The sequence below is a fragment of the Phyllobates terribilis genome, unplaced genomic scaffold, assembly GCF_046119375.1.
Source record: "Phyllobates terribilis strain yellow unplaced genomic scaffold, ASM4611937v1 Scaffold_7__3_contigs__length_470593459, whole genome shotgun sequence".
Taxonomy (NCBI): domain Eukaryota; kingdom Metazoa; phylum Chordata; class Amphibia; order Anura; family Dendrobatidae; genus Phyllobates; species Phyllobates terribilis.
The window spans coordinates 299220134-299244094 of NW_027362767.1; positions in this window are offsets into that span (position 1 = coordinate 299220134).

The following is a 23961-nucleotide window of genomic DNA, read 5'->3' on the forward strand; positions in this document are numbered from 1 at the left end:
AAAAAATGTCACGTGCCTGAAAATGGCACCAATAACAACGTCAAGTCATCCCGCAAAAAACGAGCCGTCACATGACTGTCTGCCAAAATTTGGAAAAATTATAGCTCTCAAAATATGGCGATGCAAAAACTAGATTTTACAAAAAATGCGTCTTTTAGTGTGTGACAGCTGTCAGTCATAAAAACCCCATATGATTCTGGCATTGCTGTAATCACACCGACCCGAAGAATAAAGTCGTCTAATCACTTATACCGCACAAGGAACGGCGTCAAAAATAAACTCTTGAGTTAGGATTGGGCTAGGGTTAGGGCTGGGTTTGGGGCTAGGGTTGTGCTGGGGCTAGGGTTGTGCTGGGGCTAGGGTTGTGCTGGGGCTAGGGTTGTGCTAGGGTTAGGGCTGGGGTTGGGATTTTTTTCAAAAGTAAGAAAAAAAGATGACGATATGGCGACTAGTGTTGAGAGCAAGTGCTCGCTACTTGAGTTTGCATCGGGTGCTCTGGTATGCATTTAGTATCGTGGGTATTTGAGTGACATGCTCGAGTCTCTGCCCCATATGCTTCGCGGCCAAAAAACTTTACGGGGATTGCCTGCCATGCACGAGCGATCCCCGCATGTTTTTTTTTGGGTGTCTAATAACCGTGAAACATGCGGAGCAGGGACTCGAGCATGTCACTCGAGCACACGCTGTACATGGTGCATACCTGAGTACCCGATGCAAACTCAAGTAGCGAGCACTTGCGCTCAAGAATAATGAAAACTTATTCAATATGATGACCTAATGTAAACAAATAATGTGCCGTACCTCTGGGTTCAAAATGTTCACTATACACCTTAATAAAATCTTTGAGGGGTATAGTTTCCAAAATGGGGACACTTGTGGGGGAGCTCCACTGTTTAGGCACATCACGGGCTCTCCAAACGCGACATGGTGTCCGCTAACAAATTGAATGGAAAATCGGCTCAAATTGTTAGCGGACACCACATTGCGTTTGGAGAGCCCCTCTGTGCCCAAACTTTGGAGCTCCCCCACAAGTGACCCCATTTTGGAAACTAGACCCCCCAAGGCACCTTTCTAGATGCATAGTGAGCACTTGGAACCCCCAGGTGCTTCACAAATTGATTCGTAAAAATGAAAAAGTGAAAAAAAAAACACTTTTTCATTTTTATGAATCAATTTGTGAAGCACCTGGGGTTCCAAGTGCTCACTATGAATCTAGATAGGTGCCTTGGGGGGTCTAGTTTCCAAAATGGGGTCACTTGTGGGGGAGCTCCAATGTTTGGGCACACAGGGACTCTCTAAATGCAACATGGTATCCGCTAACAAATTAAATGGAAAATCGGCTCAAATTGTTAGCGGACACCACATTGCGTTTGGAGAGCCCCTCTGTGCCCAAACTTTGGAGCTCCCCCACAAGTGACCCCATTTTGGAAACTAGACCCCTTAAGGCACCTTTCTAGATGCATAGTGAGCACTTGGAACCCCCAGGTGCTTCACAAATTGATTCGTAAAAATGAAAAAGTGAAAAAAAAAACACTTTTTCATTTTTATGAATCAATTTGTGAAGCACCTGGGGTTCCAAGTGCTCACTATGAATCTAGATAGGTGCCTTGGGGGGTCTAGTTTCCAAAATGGGGTCACTTGTGGGGGAGCTCCAATGTTTGGGCACACAGGGACTCTCCAAATGCAACATGATATCCGCTAACAAATTGTCGGCTCAAATTGTTAGCGGATATCATGTTGCATTTGGAGAGTCCCTGTGTGCCCAAACATTGGAGCTCCTCCACAAGTGACCCCATTTTGGAAACTAGACCCCCCAAGGCACCTATCTAGATGCATAGTGAGCACTTGGAACCCCTAGGTGCTTCACAAATTAATTCGTAAAAATGAAAAAGTGTTTTTTTTTTCACTTTTTCATTATTACGAATCAATTTGTGAAGCACCTGGGGGTTCCAAGTGCTCACTATGCATCTAGAAAGGTGCCTTGGGGGGTCTAGTTTCCAAAATGGGGTCACTTGTGGGGGAGCTCCAAAGTTTGGGCACAGAGGGGCTCTCCAAACGCAATGTGGCGTCCGCTAACAATTTGAGCCGATTTTCCATTCAATTTGTTAGCGGATACCATGTTGCATTTAGAGAGTCCCTGTGTGGCCAAACATTGGAGCTCCCCCACAAGTGACCCCATTTTGGAAACTAGACCCCCCAAGGCACCTATCTAGATGCATAGTGAGCACTTGGAACCCCTAGGTGCTTCACAAATTAATTCGTAAAAATGAAAAAGTGTTTTTTTTTTCACTTTTTCATTATTACGAATCAATTTGTGAAGCACCTGGGGGTTCCAAGTGCTCACTATGCATCTAGAAAGGTGCCTTGGGGGGTCTAGTTTCCAAAATGGGGTCACTTGTGGGGGAGCTCCAAAGTTTGGGCACAGAGGGGCTCTCCAAACGCAATGTGGCGTCCGCTAACAATTTGAGCCGATTTTCCATTCAATTTGTTAGCGGATACCATGTTGCATTTAGAGAGTCCCTGTGTGCCCAAACATTGGAGCTCCCCCACAAGTGACCCCATTTTGGAAACTAGACCCCCCAAGGCACCTATCTAGATGCATAGTGAGCACTTGGAACCCCTAGGTGCTTCACAAATTAATTCGTAAAAATGAAAAAGTGTTTTTTTTTTCACTTTTTCATTATTACGAATCAATTTGTGAAGCACCTGGGGGTTCCAAGTGCTCACTATGCATCTAGAAAGGTGCCTTGGGGGGTCTAGTTTCCAAAATGGGGTCACTTGTGGGGGAGCTCCAAAGTTTGGGCACAGAGGGGCTCTCCAAACGCAATGTGGCATCCGCTAACAATTTGAGCCGATTTTCCATTCAATTTGTTAGCGGATACCATGTTGCATTTAGAGAGTCCCTGTGTGCCCAAACATTGGAGCTCCCCCACAAGTGACCCCATTTTGGAAACTAGACCCCCCAAGGCACCTATCTAGATGCATAGTGAGCACTTGGAACCCCTAGGTGCTTCACAAATTGATTCGTAAAAATGAAAAAGTGTTTTTTTTTTCACTTTTTCATTATTACGAATCAATTTGTGAAGCACCTGGGGGTTCCAAGTGCTCACTATGCATCTAGAAAGGTGCCTTGGGGGGTCTAGTTTCCAAAATGGGGTCACTTGTGGGGGAGCTCCAAAGTTTGGGCACAGAGAAGCTCTCCAAACGCAATGTGGTGTCCGCTAACAATTTGAGCCGATTTTCCATTCAATTTGTTAGCGGATACCATGTTGCATTTAGAGAGTCCCTGTGTGCCCAAACATTGGAGCTCTCCCACAAGTGACCCCATTTTGGAAACTAGACCCCCCAAGGCACCTATCTAGATGCATAGTGAGCAGTTGGAACCCCCAGGTGCTTCACAAATTGATTCATAAAAATGAAAAAGTGTTTTTTTTTTCACTTTTTCATTGTTACGAATCAATTTGTGAAGCACCTGGGGGTTCCAAGTGCTCACTATGCATCTAGATAGGTGCCTTGGGGGGTCTAGTTTCCAAAATGGGGTCACTTGTGGGGGAGCTCCAATGTTTGGGCACACAGCAGCTCTCCAAACGCAACATGGTGTCGCTAACAATTTGAGCCAATTTTGCGTTAAATTTGTTAGCGGACACCATGTTGCATTTAGAGAGCCGCTGTGTGCCCAAATATTGGAGCTCCCCCACAAGTGACCCCATTTTGGAAACTAGACCACCCAAGGCACCTATCTAGATGCATAGTGAGCACTTGGAACCCTCAGGTGCTTCACAAATTGATTCATACAAATGAAAAAGTGTTTTTTTTTTCACTTTTTCATTGTTACGAATCAATTTGTGAAGCACCTGGGGGTTCCAAGTGCTCACTATGCATCTAGATAGGTGCCTTGGGGGGTCTAGTTTCCAAAATGGGGTCACTTGTGGGGGAGCTCCAATGTTTGGGCACACAGGGACTCTCTAAATGCAACATGGTGTCCTCTAACAAATTTAACGGAAAATCGGCTCAAATTGTTAGCGACACCATGTTGCGTTTGGAGAGCCGCTGTGTGCCCAAACATTGTAGCTCCCCCACAAGTGACCCCATTTTGGAAACTAGACCCCCCAAGGCACCTATCTAGATGCATTGTGAGCACTTGGAACACTCAGGTGCTTCACAAATTGATTCATAAAAATGAAAAAGTGTTTTTTTTTTTCACTTTTTCATTGTTACGAATCAATTTGTGAAGCACCTGGGGGTTCCAAGTGCTCACTATGCATCTAGAAAGGTGCCTTGGGGGGTCTAGTTTCCAAAATGGGGTCACTTGTGGGGGAGCTCCAAAGTTTGGGCACACATGGGCTCTCCAAACACAACATGGCGTCCGCTAATTATTCAAGCAAATTTTACAATCAAAAAGTCAAATAGCGCTCCTTCCCTTCCGAGCCCTGCCGTGCGCCCAAACAGTATTTTTTCCCCAAATATTGGGTATCTGCGTGCCCAGGGGAAATTGCACAACAAATTTTGGGGTCCATTTTTTCTTGTTACCCCTGTGAAAATAAAAAAAATTGGGTCTAAATTAACATTTTTGTGAAAAAAGTTAAATGTTCATTTTTTTCTTCCACATTCAAAAAATTCCTGTGAAGCACCTGAAGGGTTAATAAAGTTCTTGAATGTGGTTTTGAGCACCTTGAGGGGTGCAGTTTTTAGAATGGTGTCACTTTTGGGTATTTTCTGTCATAAAGACCTCTCAAAGTGACTTCAAATGTGATGTGGTCCCTAAAAAAATGGTTTTGTAAATTTTGTTGGAAAAATGAGAAATCGCTGGTCAACTTTTAACCCTTATAGCTCCCTAACAAAAAAAAATTTTGGTTCCAAAATTGTGCTGATGTAAAGTAGACATGTGGGAAATGTTATTTATTAACTCTTTTGTGTGACATATCGCTCTGATTTCAGGGCTTATAAATTCAAATTTTGAAAATTGCAAAATTTTCAAAATTTTCGCCAAATTTCTGTTTTTTTCACAAATAAACGCAAGTGATATCGAAGAAATTTTTCCACAATCATGAAGTACAATATGTCACGAAAAAACAATCTCAGAATCAGGGGGATCCGTTGAAGCGTTCGAGAGTAATTACCTCATAAAGTGACAGTGGTCAGAATTGTAAAAATTGGCCCGGTCATTAACGTGCAAACCACCCGCGGGGCTTAAGGGGTTAATCTGTTTACCCTCAATTCCTTCATCTAAATCATTGGTAAAGATGTTGAACAATACAGGTCCCAGGACAGAGCCCTGTGGTACCCCACTTGAGACATTCATCCAACTGGATGTGAAGCCATTTACGACCACTCTTTGAGTCCGATCACTAAGCCAGTTATGAATCCACCTAACAGTTGCCTTGTCCATTCCATACTTAGTCATTTTTTCAATAAGGATGATGTGAGATACTTTGTCAAATGCTATAGTTCCATCAGTGATCAATCACAGAGACAGAAACTGTCAGGTATGTACTATTGACCTGCACTCTGCATCTTCTCTTGTTCTGGGATCTGGCCATTCATATTTACTTTCATAGGTTTATAATCTACACTGTGTCCTGACAGCTGCTCTTCAGCTGCATTCACTGTATCCTGCTTCAGGACCTGTGGTGACATCACATTCATGTGACTGGTCATGCGACCTTGATGTCACCACAGGTCCTCTACCGTGCGGGAGTCTAGAAGACCTCAAGAAGAGGAGAAAGACTGATACGTATTCTACACTGTGTGTCTGTCTATCTATCTCATATGTATGTATGTATGTATCCATATTCTATCTCTCTATACATCTACCCATTTAATAGCCATGCATCTAATAGCTACATATCTAACTCATATCTATCTATTCTGTCTATCTATCTATCTATCTCATATCTATCTATCTATATATCTATCTACAGTATCTATCTATCCATCTAATATCTATCTATCTAATAGCTACAGTATTTATCTATCTATCTCATATCTATTCTATCTAGTGTATTCTATCTATCCATATATTATCTATCTAACTATCTATCTATCATCTCTCTATATATCTATCTAATATCTATTATCTATTTATCTAATATCTACAGTATCTATCTACCTCTCATTATGTACTTTATTGGCAGCCAATTATATACTGTATGCACATGGTACCTTCACTTATTGCTTGAGAAAGGTACTGCGATAGGACTGAAATGTTGTCAACTGGGCTAATTAAAGTTCACCTTTTTGCATTATCCAGGAAGTGCGGCCTCTCTTTCATGATTTTGTTATAGTGGACAAATTCGTATGTCCATGAGGCTTTACACCTTACATTTGAAATAATGTTGTGGTGCTGTTCCCTTGCATCACTGTTTGATATACTGTATCCACAGCATATTAATTATCTATCTATCTATCTATCTATCTATCTATCTATCTATCTATCTATCTATCTATCTATCTATCTATAAAAAGAAAACACAGCAGCATTCTGTGAGGGCCAAGATACATGAAAACAATGGAAACATAGAATCTAAAGTGTATTGTTACTCAGTAAGATGTACTTAAAAAAAACAAAGGTTCTTAGCGCTTAGTAACTTTTGCAGCCTTTTGCTTTGACCCATTGCAGTCCTAGGCACCTTCACTATTTGCTGTGGTGCCAATAAGGGGACAGATTGATCTATTAGTGATTGTTCTGTGCCCATCATTCTTCATCAGCCGGTGTAAAGAGGCCGGGAAACAAGCCCCGAACGACTTGAATATTGTTGATTACGTTTGTTTAATGGCCTGAACTCAGCACATGTAAATGCAACATAAAGTCTTATGTGATGGTGCAATACAGTATGTCAGCATTTGCGACCCCACTCTAAACGTTTGCCCATTGCCACACTTTGGCTAAAACCAGCCCTGGTCCTCAAGAGTACACAGTCTAATTCCAAGTATGCCATGGACGCAGGAGGAGTACTCAGTCAGAAGTAAGTCACCCATAATACAGATGGGAATGCCTGCTGACCACACATAATGAAGATTGGTGGGACTGGGGCATGGAGGCCAGCGAGGGGTCACGGCCCTATAGAGGTGGCAGAACAAAACATTCCATAGTGCAAGCACTGGACACCAGTCTTAGACACTGGAGGGACCGCACTCCTCTTATGCATCTGGTTCTCAATATCTGCTACCATTGATTGTCTGTTGTTTTGGAACTTTGGTCATCTGAAAGTGTTATATTATACACCTATGTCTGTGTTGCAAGTAAAGTTTCACCTGGTTCACCGTTAAATCAATTCCCGTCTCTCCTGTCTCCCTCCTCACCAACAACATGGGGAACGCCACTATCACCATCACTAGAGAGGGAACAGTAATCGTCGGCATTTTCTTTCGCACGCCTACAGCCGTTTGCCCATATCCACTGCATCAGTGTGCCAGGTGCTGGGCACAGCCACCACCACCATTGACACCCAGGATCCAACCCTCTGTTTGATGTACTGGGCTCCCCTACGCACTTCAACATGACCACTCATATGTGATTTTCATACTTACGGTCACGTGACATCTAGCTTCTCATCCTGCTTCTGTCAGTGAAGCAGGGGCTGTAGTATTTTACTGAACATTGAGAGAATTAGGATCAGCAGCAGCTAATCAGCATGTGACTGTAAGTGTGCAAATAACATATGAGCGGTCACATGAGAACTAATCACACCTGTGCATAGGAGGGAGCGCCAAACTGAAATTTTACCTCAGGTGCCAGAAAACCTAGATCTGTTTCTGTCGAGTAACATCTGTAATCCACAAGATTGCATACAACTCAGTGCACTGCTTTGGACAGCAGCTGTAGTTAAAATCAATGAGCAACCCTACAAAAATTCCCTTGTAGCCCAAGTCTAAGGGCGAGTTCAAATGTGGAGTATTCACTGCATAGTGTGTACAGCAAATCTGCATCAAATGTGCAATAAAAGTGAATGCCTGGGGTTTTAAAAACACCTTCTACTATGTAGTAGGAAATTTCTGCATGGAAAAATGAGAAGGCTTTGTTTTACCCTTTTAAATACACAACATGCTCATTCTATTCAAAAAATGCTACCGGTTGCACTTTTTAATGTACAGTGGCGAACAAAAGTTTTGCTTTTTTTTTTTAAAGTGTGATTTCTTCTGTCTGGTTGTTGCGATGTCATTTTCCTGGTGATGAATTGAAAGTGCATGAAGTTGTCATCATACAAGACCTTAATTTTAACCAAAATGCTTTTGAATATAGGTATGGTCATTTAATTAAAGAAAACTGAATGCCAAAAGTTTTGCATATACTATTTATTGATCACAACATAGAGAGTAATTCATTGTTTACAATGCCATAACTTAGTATTTTGTAGCATAACCTCTTGCTTTAATTACTGCATCACACTGACAGGGCATTGAAGCCACTAGGGTATTCAAGACATTTCGAGGGATCTTGCTCCATTGCATTTGCAAATCTGCAAACAATTCATTTTTATTACTATGGGTACGGGCCCCAACTCGTCGCCCTAACTCATCCCAAAGGTGCTCCATAGAGTGTAAATAAGGTGATTGGCTTGACAATTGCAACAGACAAACATTTTTCTTTGCTAGCCAATTTTTGACTAAATTGGATATGTGCTTAGAATCATTGTCTTGCTGGATTTCCATCCCCTGCCTACTTTGGTTTTACCATGTGACAGCATTACATTCTCCAGTATATCCTTGCACATGGTAGTATTCATATTTCCATCAATTCATTTCAGAGAGCCAATGACAGATGTAGAAAATCAGCCCCAAACCATGACATTGTCTCCACCATGTTTCACTGTAGGTGTTTGTTACCTTACATCATTACTTTTTCCAATTGCGCATTATATATAGAGCTTGCCATCACTATACGAAACAGACTGAACTTGGATTCATCCGACCACAAAACCTTAGACAGATCTGTCTCTTTCCATTTGCTGTGTTCTTTTGCAAACTCAAGTTGGACCTTCCAGTTCTTTGCAGAGATGAAAGGCTTCTTGACTGGAATTCGTGCATTCAGCCCTACTGCTCTTAGCCGTCGCACCACAGTTTGGCGACTCACTTTGACCCCATATTCTTCATTCATTTCGTGCAAAATCTGTACAGCACTTTTATGGACATCAGATACTGACTTTTTCTTAATAATGTGATCAACTCTGGAGGAAGTTTTCCATGGTCGTCCACTTCTAGGTTTGTCAGCTGTTCCATAACCTTCTTTTTCTTTCTTTAACCTCTTCAACCCGAAGCCTGTTTTCACCTTCCTGACCAGGCCAATTTTTTTAATTCTGACCACTGTCAATTTATGCACATATTGTGCTTCATGATAGTGGTAAAATTTATTTGATATGACTTATGTTTATTTGTGAAAAAATCGGAAATTTTGCGAAAATTTAGAAGATTTTGCAAATTTCAAAATTTTAAATCTTTATGCCCTTAAATCAGAGAGATATGTCACACAAAATAGTTAATAAATAACATTACCCACATGTCTACTTTACATCAGCACAATTTTGGAACCAAAATTTTTTTCGTTGGGAATTTATAAGGGTTAAAAGTTGACCAGCGATTTCTCATTTTTCCAACAAAATTTACAAAGTCATTTTTAGGGACATCACATCACATTTGAAGTGACTTTGAGGAGTCTATATGACAGAAAATACCCCAAAGTGTCACCATTCTAAAAACTGCACCCCTCAAGGTGCTCAAAACCACATTCAAGAAGTTTATTAACTCTTCAGGTGCTTCACAGGAATTCTTGGAATGTGGAAGGAAAAAATAAACATTTAACTTTTTTTTACAAAAATGTTACTTTAGACCCATTTTTTTTACTTTCACAAAAGTAACAGGAGAAAATGGACCCCAAAATTTGTTGTTCAGTTTCTCTTGAGCACACTAATACCCAATATGTGGGGGAAAACCACTGTTTGGGCGCACGACAAGGCAGTGAAAGAGCGCCATTTGACTTTTTGAATGTAAAATTTGCTGGCATAATTAACGGACGCCATGTCGTGTTTGGAGGGCCGCTGATGTGCCTAAACAGTGAAACCACCCCCACAAGTGACACCATTTTGGAAACTAGACCCCCTCAAGGAACTTATCTAGATGAGTGGTGAGCACTTTGAACCCCCAGGTGCTTTTCAGAAGTTTATAACGTTGAGCCGTGAAAATAAAGAAATCAAATTTTTCCACAAAAATGTTTTTTTCAGTCCCAAATTTTGCATTTTCACTAGGGTAACAGGAAAGATTGCACCACACAATTTATTGTGTAATTTCTCCTGAGTATGCAGACACCCAATATGTGGAGGAAGACTACTCTTTGGGCACACAGCAGGGCTTGGAAGGGAAGGAGTGCCATTTGACTTTTTGAATGTAAAATTTGCTGGAATAATTAGCGGATGCCATGTCGCAGTTGGGGAGGGCCTGATGTGCGTAAACAGTGGAAACCCCCCACAAGTGACACCATTTTGGAAACTAGACCCCCTCAGGGAACTTATCTAGATGTGTGGTGAGCAATTTGAACCCCCGAGGTGCTTCACAGAAGTTTATAACATTGAGCCGTAAAAATAAAATTTTCACATTTTTCCCACAAAAATGTTTTTCAGCCCCCAATTTTGCATTTTCATAAAAGTAACAGGAGAAATTGCCCCATATAATCTGTTGTGCAATTTCTCCTGAGTAAGCCGATAACCCATATGTGGGGAAAAACCACTGTTTGGGCGCATGGCAGGGCTCGGAAGGGAAGGAGTGCCATCTGACTTTTTGAACGTAAAATTTGCTGGAATAATTAGTGGACGCTATGTTGCATTTGGAGAGCCCCTGATGTGCCTAAACAGTGGAAACCCCCACAAGTGACACCATTTTGGAAGCTAGATGTAGTGCCGGCGTCCCTGCCCTCTGCTAGGCAGGGACGCTGCTCCCCTCACCGCTCTGCTCCGTGCCCGGCTTCCTCCCCCCGCTCTGCTGTCAGCGCGCGCTCCGTCCCGGCGTCCTCCTCCTGCTCTGCTCTCAGCGCGCGCTCCTTCCCGGCCCCTGTGCTTAGGGCGCGCGCGCGCGCGCTCCCCTCCTCTTAAAGGGGCCGCGCGCGCCGCCCTAAAGAGTCCCCGGCCAATGGCCGGAGGACTTCATCATATTTAAGGCACCTCCTCCAAAATGGAGGTGCCCGAGCAATGTTGTTTGCACCTGTGTCTCACCTGTGCTTCAGCCCTCAGGTCCCGTTGCCAGTTACCTGCCTGATTCCTGCCTGAATACTTGTTACCTGTCTGCCAGTCTGAGGTCCGACGGTCTGCCTTACTACTCCTGTCAGTCTGTCTAAAGGACCAGCCTGCCCGCTCACCTGGGAGCGCATATCAGCTACCTGCCTGCTTGCCTGAGGTCCGACGGTCTGCCTTACTACTCCGGTCAGTCTGTCTATGGACCAGCTTGCCCGCTCACCTGGGAGCGCATCTCCGTTACCTGCCTGCTTGCCAGCCCGGAGGCTCCGTTGTCACGTGCTGTGACCACCAGCTATCTCAGAGACTCTTGCCCGCTCACCTGGGAGCGCATCTCCGTTACCTGCCTGCTTGCCAGCCCGGAGGTCCCGTTGTCACGTGCGGTGACCACCAGCTATTCCAGAGACTCTTGCCCGCTCACCTGGGAGCGCTTCTCCGTTACCTACCTGCCTGCCAGCCCGGAGGTTCCGCCGTCACGTGCCGTGACCACCTGCTATTCCAGAGACTCTCGCTTGCTCACCTGGGAGCACACATCTACCATCTGCCTGCTAGCCTACCCGGAGGCTCTGCCATCACAGGTCGTACCTACCCCTTACCCAGAGACTGCCCTGATCACTTGCCGTAACTCCCTGTCCGTTCACCCAGAGACTGCCACCCGCTCCCTTACAAGGGCCGCCCCCTTGTATAGTAGCTCAGAGGTTCCGCCTCCCGGACCCGTTACAGTTTGCTCGGGCCATGGAACCCGGTGGCACCCAAGCTCCCTCGCTCTCGGACCTCTGTCTTGAACTGTCCCGTCAGAGGTCCCAACAGGAGGCCATCCTGGGTTACCTGCGGAATGTTAATACTCGCCTGAACACTCTGTCTGATCCACCAACAACCTCCGCCAGTGCCATATCTTGCAATCCGGCAGCTCCGCTGCCCACTAATACTATGGTATCCTACCCCGGACCCCGGCTTTCTGCACCTCCTCGCTTCGGAGGCGACCCCGTCCAGGCTCGGGGCTTCTTAAATCAGTGCACCCTGCATTTTGAACTTTTGTCCTACCAGTTTAACTCCGACCGGGCCAAAATTGCCTTCATCATGTCCCATCTCACCGGGGAGGCCCTGGCCTGGCTGAATCCTCTATGGGAGAGAGGAGACCCCCTGGTGTCCAACTTGCCTGCTTTTCTCACGGCTTTCCGGAAAGTCTTCGACGAACCCGGACGGAAGACCTCATCTGCATCATCGTTGCTACGCCTCCGTCAGGGGAGTCTCACCGTGGGCCAATATGCCATACGGTTCCGTACCCTTGCCTCGGAGCTGGCCTGGGATAACGACGCTCTGGTTTCCGTCTTCTGGGAGGGTCTGTCCGGCCGTATTAAAGATGAACTTGCCGGTCGGGACATTCCTACCACTCTCGATGACTTAATTACTCTTGCCACCCGGATTGACCTACGGTTCCAGGAGCGTGCCAAAGAGGTCACCCGTGAGAGAAGGATTCCACGTTTAGCTCCTACTTTCCAGAAACCCGTCATTCCCTCCATCTCTCCCCAGGTACACTCTCCTGAGCCTATGCAGGTCGACCAGACCAAGATGGTCAAAACCCGTCAGGACTCACGCCGTGCCGAGGGGAGCTGCTTCTACTGTGGCAGTAAGGAGCACCGGATCCGTGCCTGCCCGGAGAGGTCGGGAAACGCCTGTGTCTAGGTTCGCTCAGAGAGGTCCACCTAGACAAGAATAAATCCTCTCCATCCCTGCTGTTGTCAGTTTCGATCATCTACGGGGAGAACCGTTATTTCGAACTAGCCCAACTTGACTCTGGAGCAGCCGGGAACCTTATTTCACAGTCCCTGGTTGAGAAATACCGCATCCCCACCAAACCTCTGGCTGTACCCTTGTCTGTCGCTGCCGTGGATGGGGGCCTCTTACCTCGCCCCATTCAACTCATCACCGAATCCATTACCCTGCAGGTGGGAATGCTGCATTCTGAAAGTATCTCCTTTCATGTTCTGCCTGGACTCTCTCACGCCCTCTTGCTAGGTTTGCCCTGGCTCCAGAGACATGCACCCGTGCTAGACTGGCAAACCGGAGAGGTCCTTCGCTGGGGACAAGACTGTCATAAAACCTGCCTGGTTCCCGTCCATCCCGTCCGTCCCTCTCCTACCCCAGCTAATCTACCTGGACTTCCGATTCCTTATTGGTCTTATGCAGATGTCTTTAATAAAAAGGAGGCAGAGACATTACCACCACATAGACCATACGACTGTCCCATCGATCTGCTACCCGGTACTACTCCTCCCCGTGGGCGTATCTATCCTTTATCCGCTGCTGAGACCCGGTCAATGTCCGAATATATTGAGGAGAATCTGGCCAGAGGATTCATCCGGAAATCTACCTCCCCGGCGGGAGCAGGCTTCTTTTTCGTCAAAAAGAAGGACGGCTCTCTCCGTCCCTGTATAGACTATAGAGGCCTAAACCTGATCACGGTGAAGAATAAGTACCCCCTTCCGCTCATTCCAGAATTATTTGATCGTCTGAGGGGGGCTAGGATCTTCACCAAACTGGACCTTCGTGGGGCGTACAACCTGGTTCGTATTCGTCAGGGGGATGAATGGAAGACGGCATTCAACACCCGGGACGGCCACTATGAATACCTGGTAATGCCCTTTGGTCTCTGTAACGCTCCTGCCGTCTTTCAAGAGTTGGTCAATGACATCTTCCGGGACCTTCTCTACTCCTGCGTAGTGGTGTACCTGGACGACATCTTGGTCTTCTCTCCGGATCTCCAGACTCACCGGAGGGACGTTCGTCAGGTCCTGCTCAGGCTAAGGCAGAACCATCTCTACGCTAAATTTGAGAAGTGCCTCTTTGAGCAGACCTCGCTTCCGTTTCTGGGCTACATTATCTCTCAGACCGGCCTACAAATGGATCCTGAGAAACTGTCTGCCATCGAGAAATGGCCCCGACCGGAGGGGTTGAAGGCCATTCAGCGATTCCTGGGCTTCGCCAACTACTACCGCCTCTTCATACCACACTTCTCTTCCCGGACGGCCCCAATTTCTGCGCTCACCCGTAAAGGTACTAATCCCAAAGAGTGGCCACCCGAAGCAGAGGAGGCCTTTCTTTCCCTTAAACAGGCCTTCTCTTCCGCCCCGGTGCTGCATCGCCCAGATGGCAACAAGCAGTTCTTCCTGGAAGTTGACGCCTCCTCCTCTGGAGCCGGAGCGGTACTTACTCAAAAATCATCTTCCGGGAGGATGGTAACTTGTGGCTTCTTCTCTAAACTCTTCTCCTCCTCTGAGCGCAACTATTCCATAGGAGACCGAGAGTTATTGGCCATCAAACTGGCATTGGAGGAGTGGCGTTACCTGCTCGAGGGGGCTCTTCACCCGGTAATAATTTACACTGACCACAAGAACTTGGCTTACCTCCAGCATGCCCAGAGACTTAACCCGCGCCAAGCCCGGTGGTCCTTGTTTTTTGCTCGTTTTGATTTTGTCCTTCATTTTCGCCCGGCTGACAAAAACGTCAAGGCGGACGCCTTGTCTCGATCCTTTCTGGTGTCTGATCTCGAGGAGGATCCGAAACATATCATCGATCCCGCCAGAGTAATGCAGGTGGCTCCCGTGAGTCTAAATCGTCTTCCTCCTGGTAAGACGTTCGTACCAGTACCTGATCGGGAGAAGATCCTACACTGGGGTCATTCGTCTAAACTAGCTGGCCACGCCGGTCAGAAAAAGACCCTCCAGCTTATTACCCGGCACTACTGGTGGCCTAACCTGCACAAGGATGTAATAGACTTTGTTTCTGCCTGTGTGTCCTGCGCCCGCAACAAAGTTCCGAGACACCTGCCGGCCGGCCGCCTCCTACCTCTGCCAGTACCTGCTGCCCCCTGGCAGCATATAGCGATGGACTTCATTTCTGATCTGCCCGTCTCTGCCGGTTGTACGGTCATTTGGGTGGTCGCTGACCGCTTCTCCAAGATGGCTCACTTCACTCCACTGCCAGGTCTTCCGTCTGCACCCGAGCTGGCTAAAGACTTTATCCGCCACATCTTCCGTCTTCATGGCCTGTCCCGTCACATCGTGTCGGATCGTGGGGTACAGTTCACTTCCCGTTTCTGGAGAGCCACTTGTAAATTGCTGGACGTCACCCTGGACTTCTCCTCCGCTTACCACCCACAGTCTAATGGTCAAGTGGAGCGGATCAATCAGAACCTGACCAGTTACCTTCGGCACTTCGTTAATGCCCACCATTCTGACTGGGTGGATCTCCTGCCATGGGCCGAATTCTCGTACAACAATCACGAGAGCGAGTCTTCCTCCAAATCCCCGTTTTTTGTAGTCTACGGTCAGCATCCTCGGATCCCGTTTCCCGTCTCCACCTCGGCGGACAATCCGGCTGCGGAATCTCTTGTTAACAAATTTTCCTCCATATGGGAGAGTACCCGGTCCGCACTCCTTCTGTCATCCGAGCGTATGAAAAGACACGCTGACAAAAAACGTCTGGACCCTCCTCAATTCCGCCCTGGGGATAAAGTCTGGCTCTCGTCCAAATATGTCCGGCTCAAGATCCCTTCCTATAAGTTAGGGCCTCGGTTCATCGGCCCACTGGAGGTCATCAGTCAGATCAACCCGGTGGCCTATAAATTGAAACTCCCGGCCAACTTACGGATCCCTAACTCCTTCCATGTGTCTCTCCTCAAACCTGTGGTGCTTAACTCTTTTTCCAAGTCTACAGGTACGCCTCCTGCTCCGGTTTCTGCTGAGGACGAGTTTGAGGTAGAGAACATTCTTGCCACCAAAAGGGTAAGAGGAAAGACCTTTTTCCTGGTAGATTGGAAGGGGTTTGGTCCTGAGGAGAGAACGTGGGAGCCCCGGGAGAACATCCATGCCCCTCTCATCCTAGCTAAATTTCTGTCTGGCCTAAAAAAGGGGGGGCCTAAAGGGGGGGGTACTGTAGTGCCGGCGTCCCTGCCCTCTGCTAGGCAGGGACGCTGCTCCCCTCACCGCTCTGCTCCGTGCCCGGCTTCCTCCCCCCGCTCTGCTGTCAGCGCGCGCTCCGTCCCGGCGTCCTCCTCCTGCTCTGCTCTCAGCGCGCGCTCCTTCCCGGCCCCTGTGCTTAGGGCGCGCGCGCGCGCGCTCCCCTCCTCTTAAAGGGGCCGCGCGCGCCGCCCTAAAGAGTCCCCGGCCAATGGCCGGAGGACTTCATCATATTTAAGGCACCTCCTCCAAAATGGAGGTGCCCGAGCAATGTTGTTTGCACCTGTGTCTCACCTGTGCTTCAGCCCTCAGGTCCCGTTGCCAGTTACCTGCCTGATTCCTGCCTGAATACTTGTTACCTGTCTGCCAGTCTGAGGTCCGACGGTCTGCCTTACTACTCCTGTCAGTCTGTCTAAAGGACCAGCCTGCCCGCTCACCTGGGAGCGCATATCAGCTACCTGCCTGCTTGCCTGAGGTCCGACGGTCTGCCTTACTACTCCGGTCAGTCTGTCTATGGACCAGCTTGCCCGCTCACCTGGGAGCGCATCTCCGTTACCTGCCTGCTTGCCAGCCCGGAGGCTCCGTTGTCACGTGCTGTGACCACCAGCTATCTCAGAGACTCTTGCCCGCTCACCTGGGAGCGCATCTCCGTTACCTGCCTGCTTGCCAGCCCGGAGGTCCCGTTGTCACGTGCGGTGACCACCAGCTATTCCAGAGACTCTTGCCCGCTCACCTGGGAGCGCTTCTCCGTTACCTACCTGCCTGCCAGCCCGGAGGTTCCGCCGTCACGTGCCGTGACCACCTGCTATTCCAGAGACTCTCGCTTGCTCACCTGGGAGCACACATCTACCATCTGCCTGCTAGCCTACCCGGAGGCTCTGCCATCACAGGTCGTACCTACCCCTTACCCAGAGACTGCCCTGATCACTTGCCGTAACTCCCTGTCCGTTCACCCAGAGACTGCCACCCGCTCCCTTACAAGGGCCGCCCCCTTGTATAGTAGCTCAGAGGTTCCGCCTCCCGGACCCGTTACACTAGACACCTCAGGGAACTTATCTAGATGTGTGGTGAGCACTTTGAACCCCCAAGTGCTTCACAACACTGAGCCGTGAAAATAAAAAAAAACAAATTTTTCTCGCAATAATGTTTTTTAGCACAAAATTTTGTATTTTCACAAGGGTAACAGGAGAAAATGGACCCCAAAATTTGTTGTGCAATTTCTCTTGAGTATGCAGATACCCCGTATGAGGTCAAAAACTACTTTTGAGGCATAGTGCAAAGCTCAGAAGGGAAGAAGTACCATATTGGGGTTCAGATTTTGTTGGACTCGTTTCAGGGTGCCATGTCACATTGGTAGAGCCCCTGAGGTGCCAGATCAGCTCAACCCCCCATAAGTGACCTCATTTTACAAACTACACCTCTCAATGAATTCATTTAGGGGTGCAGTGATCATATTGACACCACAGGTGTGTCACATAATTTTATACGATTGGGCAGTGAAGAAAAAATAATTACATTTTTACCACAAAAAATTTGTTTTAGCCCCAGATTTTACATTTTCACACTGGGAAATGGGTAAAAATGGCACCAAAATGTGTCCCACAATTTCTGCTGAATGTTGAAATACCCCATATGTGGCTGTACAGTACTGCTTAGCCATACGGCGAGACTCGGGAGGGACGGAGCCCTTTTTGCCTCCTGGAGCACAGATTTTTTTTTCTTTATTTTGTGATTTTTTAAAAAAATATATTTTTATAATTTTTATTAAATTTTTTATTACTTTTTTACATTGTCCCAGGGTGGGACATCATTATCAAACTTTCAGATCACTGATCTGATGCTCCGCAATGCATCTGCACTGCAGATCATCAGAGCAGCATCTGACAGGCAGGAAGGAGGCGTCTCATCTCCTGCGTTCTGAGCAGTCATTGAGAGGCCACCTGCCTGCAGGCCCCTAAAGGAACCCGCGGCCATCTTGGGACTGGGGGTCACCATGGAGACCATCAACACAACGTGATCACATCGCGTTGTGTTGATGGGATCACAGAGGGAGCCCACTCCCTCTGCGATGCCCTGCGATGTCACTGTCACTATTGACAGCAGCATCAGAGGGGTTAAACGCCCGCGATCGATGCTAGCACCGATCGTGGGCGGTGCTGCAGGATGTCAGCTCTCACACAGAGCTGAAACCCGCATGTGATCGTGGCGGCGCTCAGCGTGAGCCTGCCCGATCACTGCGCCGTACATGTACTGCTCGTTGCGGGAACACAACTCCCGCAGAGCAGTACATGTACGGCGCATGTCGGGAAGGGGTTAATATGCGTGACACTTGATTCTGAAAGCAGTTGAACAGTTCAATTCCATAGCTACCTCTTTTTGGCTTTTGCCTGACGTTACTCTGAGAATAATAAGCTTCCTGACATCTAGGGATACATTTGGCTTTGTCTTTGCCATGTTTTAACCTAAAAGCACACACTTAAAAAAAAAATTGGCAAAATTCGACTACCCATGACAAAATATGTAAAATATTTGGCCCAGCAAATGTTGAAAACTAACACATAAAGAGATAAAACAATGTCAAACACAATTTTCATTCTTATAGCTGACAACCATTTGCTTCCAGTTTACTAAAATCAACAGGAAAATGGCATCACAACAACCAGACAGAAGTAATCAGACTCTGTAAAAAAAAATGCAAAAGTTTTGGTCGCCACTGTATATTGGGTGAATGTTTTGTAATTCACAGCAAACTCTGCATACAATAAATGGATTTTTCTGTTGAATTGCTACAGATTCAATAAATTTGCTGCAAAAATCCACTATAACATTTTTTTTTACCATATCTGGACTTACTGTGTAACAAACCACATAGTGGGTTAAGGGGACAGGAGACAGAAACACTTACTTATTAGTGAGGAGCGAGCGTGCTCGTATAACCTTTTCGCTGAGTACGCTCAGGTGCTTTCCGAGTATCTTCGGCGTGCTCGTATATTAAGTTCGAGTCCCTGCGTCTGCATGATTTATGACTGTTAGTCAGCCTCAACACATGTGAGGATTCCCTAACAAACAGGCAATCTCTGCATGTGTTGAGGCTGACTAACAGCCATAAATCATGCAGACGCAGGGATTCGAACCTAATATACGAGCACGCCGAAGATACTCGGAAAAAAACAAGAGTGCTCGGCGAAGGGGTTAAACGAGCACGCTCGCTCATCACTATTGCTTATATGATTAAACAGGCAGAGAAATGTTTTACCTCACAGAAAGCAGCAGTTTCTAGCCACAATTATATCGTCTGTATTATCACTTATTCTTCCTCCCCTGCCCAGGAGATGTGGTATGATCAGACCATGTTCCTGTACAGTCAGACACAGCCATTACACAGTACACAGCAGGGGCACATTTATAAGATTATCTCAGCACAGGAACATTTTTTAATACATATAAGTTTGAAACATATTATTATTATTCCAAGATCTATTGATTATATTGTACTTTATTCGTGGGAAAACCACTTTTATTTTCCGTGTCATTTGAAAATACTGCAACGGCTATAAGATGGCTTTTCTACCTTATGACTCGGGTCCACAAAATGTTCTGTAAAAACACTTTGCTCTGCAAATTAATAGAACAAATAATCTCTAACTTCAGTACCATAAGCTTTTTTTCTATTGATATATCGTCATATGATTCTTGGGCTTTATTCTTGTACGTACTAATTTATTTCCTCTGTTAAGAGTATAAATCTTTTAGAAATGTTTTATTTATTACAAACAAGCTACTTTTCCAAAAGTGTCATTTAGACATCCAGTGATTTGGAACTTAACCAAAAAGTTCAATATCCCAGGTCTTTATGTTGCAGGCATTGTATCCATCTTCTTGTAATTTCTTTCCAAACGTACATCTGTGTTAAATCTCCCTTCTGTGATGTTTATCTTTTTAATTTACCGGACGCCTAATTGTTCTGATGAGATCTAATGATGCGCTTGCCATATTTCAGGCATCACATGCCAAAATGATGATGAATATGTTTCATTACCAGGTTAACGATATAAAGATCCCAATTTCAGGTCAACGCTTAGAGAACAATTCATCAAGGTCTACAGTATTACGAAAAAAGCCAAATTCAGCAGCAGTGGCCCTTGGTGAACCAGCAGCTGAGACACTTTCTGTAGTCAGCAGCATTTAGTTATTTACCTTCAGTTCACTACTAGGAGCTTCTGCTAATCAAGAGGTCATATAAACTTTTTGTACCCTAAGGCCTATGCACATGACTGAACTAGTGATCTGGAAAATTTGACAAGTCTGTTGGGACCAATTGTGCCTTCATAACACTCAGATTTCACATTTATAAATGTTAGACAACTTAGGATGGCATATTGAATTATTGGAGTACTTGTAAGGTGCCCCAGCGAGGTAGTCGTGGGCGAGCTGTAGCCCCCTCTCGCTATGGCACCCTACAGACAATATGTGTCCTCCCTCTGAAGTGTGGCTGTGTATGTAGTGCTCTTCACTTACTTCAAGCCATCCGATCGCGGCTGTCTCCAGGCAATTTTCTTCTGGGACCAGGGCAGCAATAATTTCAGAGGACACGAGGTTCTTAACCAGAACTTGGGCTTTACTTGGGGAAGAGGAATATATACAATATTTACAGTCAGATATAATGGATAAGGCCCGACAGGCAATCATCTCTCTCACAGGCGCTGTTAACTGCTTCAGCCCTGGTTCCCTCTTTAAGCGGAGCATCTCTGTGGCTATAATCCCTGGCCCAAGAGACTCCTCTGTATTGACAGTGACCGGATCCGATATCTCTCCCCCACGTCTTAGCTTGGAGTCCTATTTAGCTTCCTCTGCTTCCTGCAGACTAGAAGTGCCCCGTGTCCTCACTACGCTTTGATGAGTTTCTCCGGCGAGCGAACAGGACTCGTGCTCTTGTGTGGGGAGACGTGCACACTGGGATCCCACTGTCTGAGGGTACGGAGCTCCCGTCTACCCTAGCAGCCACTATAATCAGACTGTCTGAACAACTTGAGGTCTCAACTCGTACTGAAGAATCACTTCCTGATTCTGGAAACTAAACAGAGACTTTTCCAAATATGCCCACCCTCAGTGAGCTGTCATCACAGAACTTTAACCCATCACTGTCTATAACTTTGCTGGCAGACTCAACCTGACATCTGCACCCAGAACAGTGGCATCTTGTGGCTGTTTTCAGGTACTACAGCCCAGAAGGAATTATACCAGGAACAAGCTTTGTATCTCTCTAGGCTTGATAAGGGCACTAAGTTCCCCCTCTACTCTACTGACTGGACCACTGAAGCTAACCCCATAGCTTGGCCTACCACAGTTCAGAGTGGATTAACTAAGAGAACATTTTCCTTAACTACTTCAGTGCCTAGGGAAGGCTACATCCTTCCCCACTATTACATTCCCCAACACTTTAATGTTGGTCGTCCCCGACCACACTAAACAATCAACAATAATCAGCAGCTATGACATCATATCACATTACTATAGTTACTAAAACACTTTAGTATACAACTGGTCCTGAAGTCGTCTTCTTAGATGGGAGACCGGCCCTTCTCGGTTAAGAGCCCCGGAACAGCAATTCAGGACATTCCATTATCAACTTTTCAAAACTTTCTCAGGAGTACCGGTCCTTCTTGGTAAGGACCCTGGAAACACAGTGTCCATGTCCATATTTTTAAGACAGGCCAACACCTCAATAGCCCCCAATCTCCTTCAAGGGCTGCATTCTGAAGTACACAGTCACAGGTAACACCCTGTGAGTCTCTTTCTTCTTGGCCCTAGCGGGGGTCACCGGTTCTTCCCGCTAGGCCGCAAGTCTCTTAGATTTGGAGGATATCCATCCTCAAGGTGTGCCTCAGCATTTTAAATTTCAGCAGAAAAAGGCGCAAGAAGTGCAACAAGCGAAAAATAAAAAGTAAAAACAAAAAGAGCAGCTCTCCTGGGCACACAACTTTGGTGCTGCTTAAGGCCTTCCTGGCCTGGGACGTAGGGGAACAATCCTCCATTTTTCTCTCCAACCTAATTCAACATGGGGCACTCCGCCCCCATTGGGAAACAGTCCCAGAATCAGGACCACAGCTGGTGGGTCCTAGTAGAAGAAATGGTGAAAGGTCAACGGACCTTTTAGCCAGCTCACTTCTTCCGAGCCTCCTTCTGTTCCTTCATGAAGGCGGCCCATGCTGCAGAGGAAGGTGGCTTCTTCCACTTCCAAGGCTGATCGGGGTACTTAGTAGGCCCAGGGTCCTCGTCCGAGGATGTAGCACTGCCACAGCCGACCTGGGTAGGGCCGTAGCTGGTCACTGTAAAGCTGTGGACGACATTACTGGTGCCAGCTTGAATTTCCCCGACAGCTCTCTCAGCCCCTCCTGGGTATTGTAGCACCGACTCCTCCTCTGGCACCTCACTAGGGAAATCAACTTCCTTGGCACTTGCGAGATCTTCCTCTTCCTCGCTCACAATCTCCCCCCACTGCCGCCTCCTAGGCTCCTCTGCTGGCGGAGAACTGGCCTTAGGTGGGGGCAGAAAGCCTTTAGGGGCTTCCTTAGCCCAGCAATGCTTAGCCTCCCTCTTGGCCCTCCTTCTGAAGACCTCTTCGTCCTTTTCCAGGACATCTTTCCATTTATACGGTCGGGTGAGCGCAGCCGCGTACCACCCTCTGGAACACTCGCACTTAACAAAGTGCACTATGTCCCCCACACGCAGATTGTGAAGGCGATCAGGCAGATAATCTCGCTTAATTACCTCGCGAGTAACGAACACGTCGTGCCCGGTCCACTCTACCTCCAGGAATCCGTACCCCTCACGGATGTGGAACTCAAGGACTCGTCCCCGAGTCTGGGACGCCTCCACCAACTCTCTCCGCGCCGCGTTGGACCCTTCCAGCCAGCCTCTGAGGAAGGTGTCGGTCCATCGCCGCTGCTCTTGTGGCGTCACCGGGGGGGTGCGGGTAGTCCACTTCAGACTCCCGAGCTTGGCGTAACACTTCGCCAAGGGGGTGTTGAGGGCCTCCACTGCCAGCTGCCAAAAACTCTCTTGTGGGGCCCTCTTCCTGGGAGGCCTCGCCTCCGCACCATCCCCTTCAGGCCTAGGGGCCCCTGTCGCCGTGGAAGCTGTAGCGGCAGGCGCCGCAGGCGAAACCGGCCGCTGGGGTATAGGCTGCTCACCTCCGTCAGGCTCCGCTGCCGCTGTTGCTCCGGCCCCACCAGAATGTTCTCCACCCTCGGCCGAGGGGGACGGATCTTCCGGCATCCGGCTCCAGTACCACATGCGGAACTCATGGATAAGCAGGCCCAGCTCCGGATCGGGCCTAGGGGACCACTGGACAGCCACTGGGGGTAAAGACTCACGGGCGGCATCCACGAGCGAGCGACTCTCGCTTGCAGCCCCTGGGGTACTCAGCTCTAGCATCCCCTCCTCAGCGTGCATTCCGGACAGGTCATCCGATCCTCCGGTTGCCATCTTCGCAGAGCATCCACCGCAGCACCTCCTTCCTCTCGTGTGCTGGACGGAAAATGGCGCTGGTCGCTTACCAGTGACGCGCGTCCTGTGCGTCCAACTCCTCCTCTTCCTGGGCCGGCTTTCTGACGCGACCGCCGCGTCACTCGTCACTCTCGGCAGCTCTGCCTTCAGCCGCGCCCCTTCTTTGTGCGCGCTGATACTCACGGGGCCGGACTTCACTTTACGCCGTGCCCTCTTCCTCACTGGATGTCCCATCCTGGGACGCATCTTCCCTGCTGGGCCCATCCTTCTTC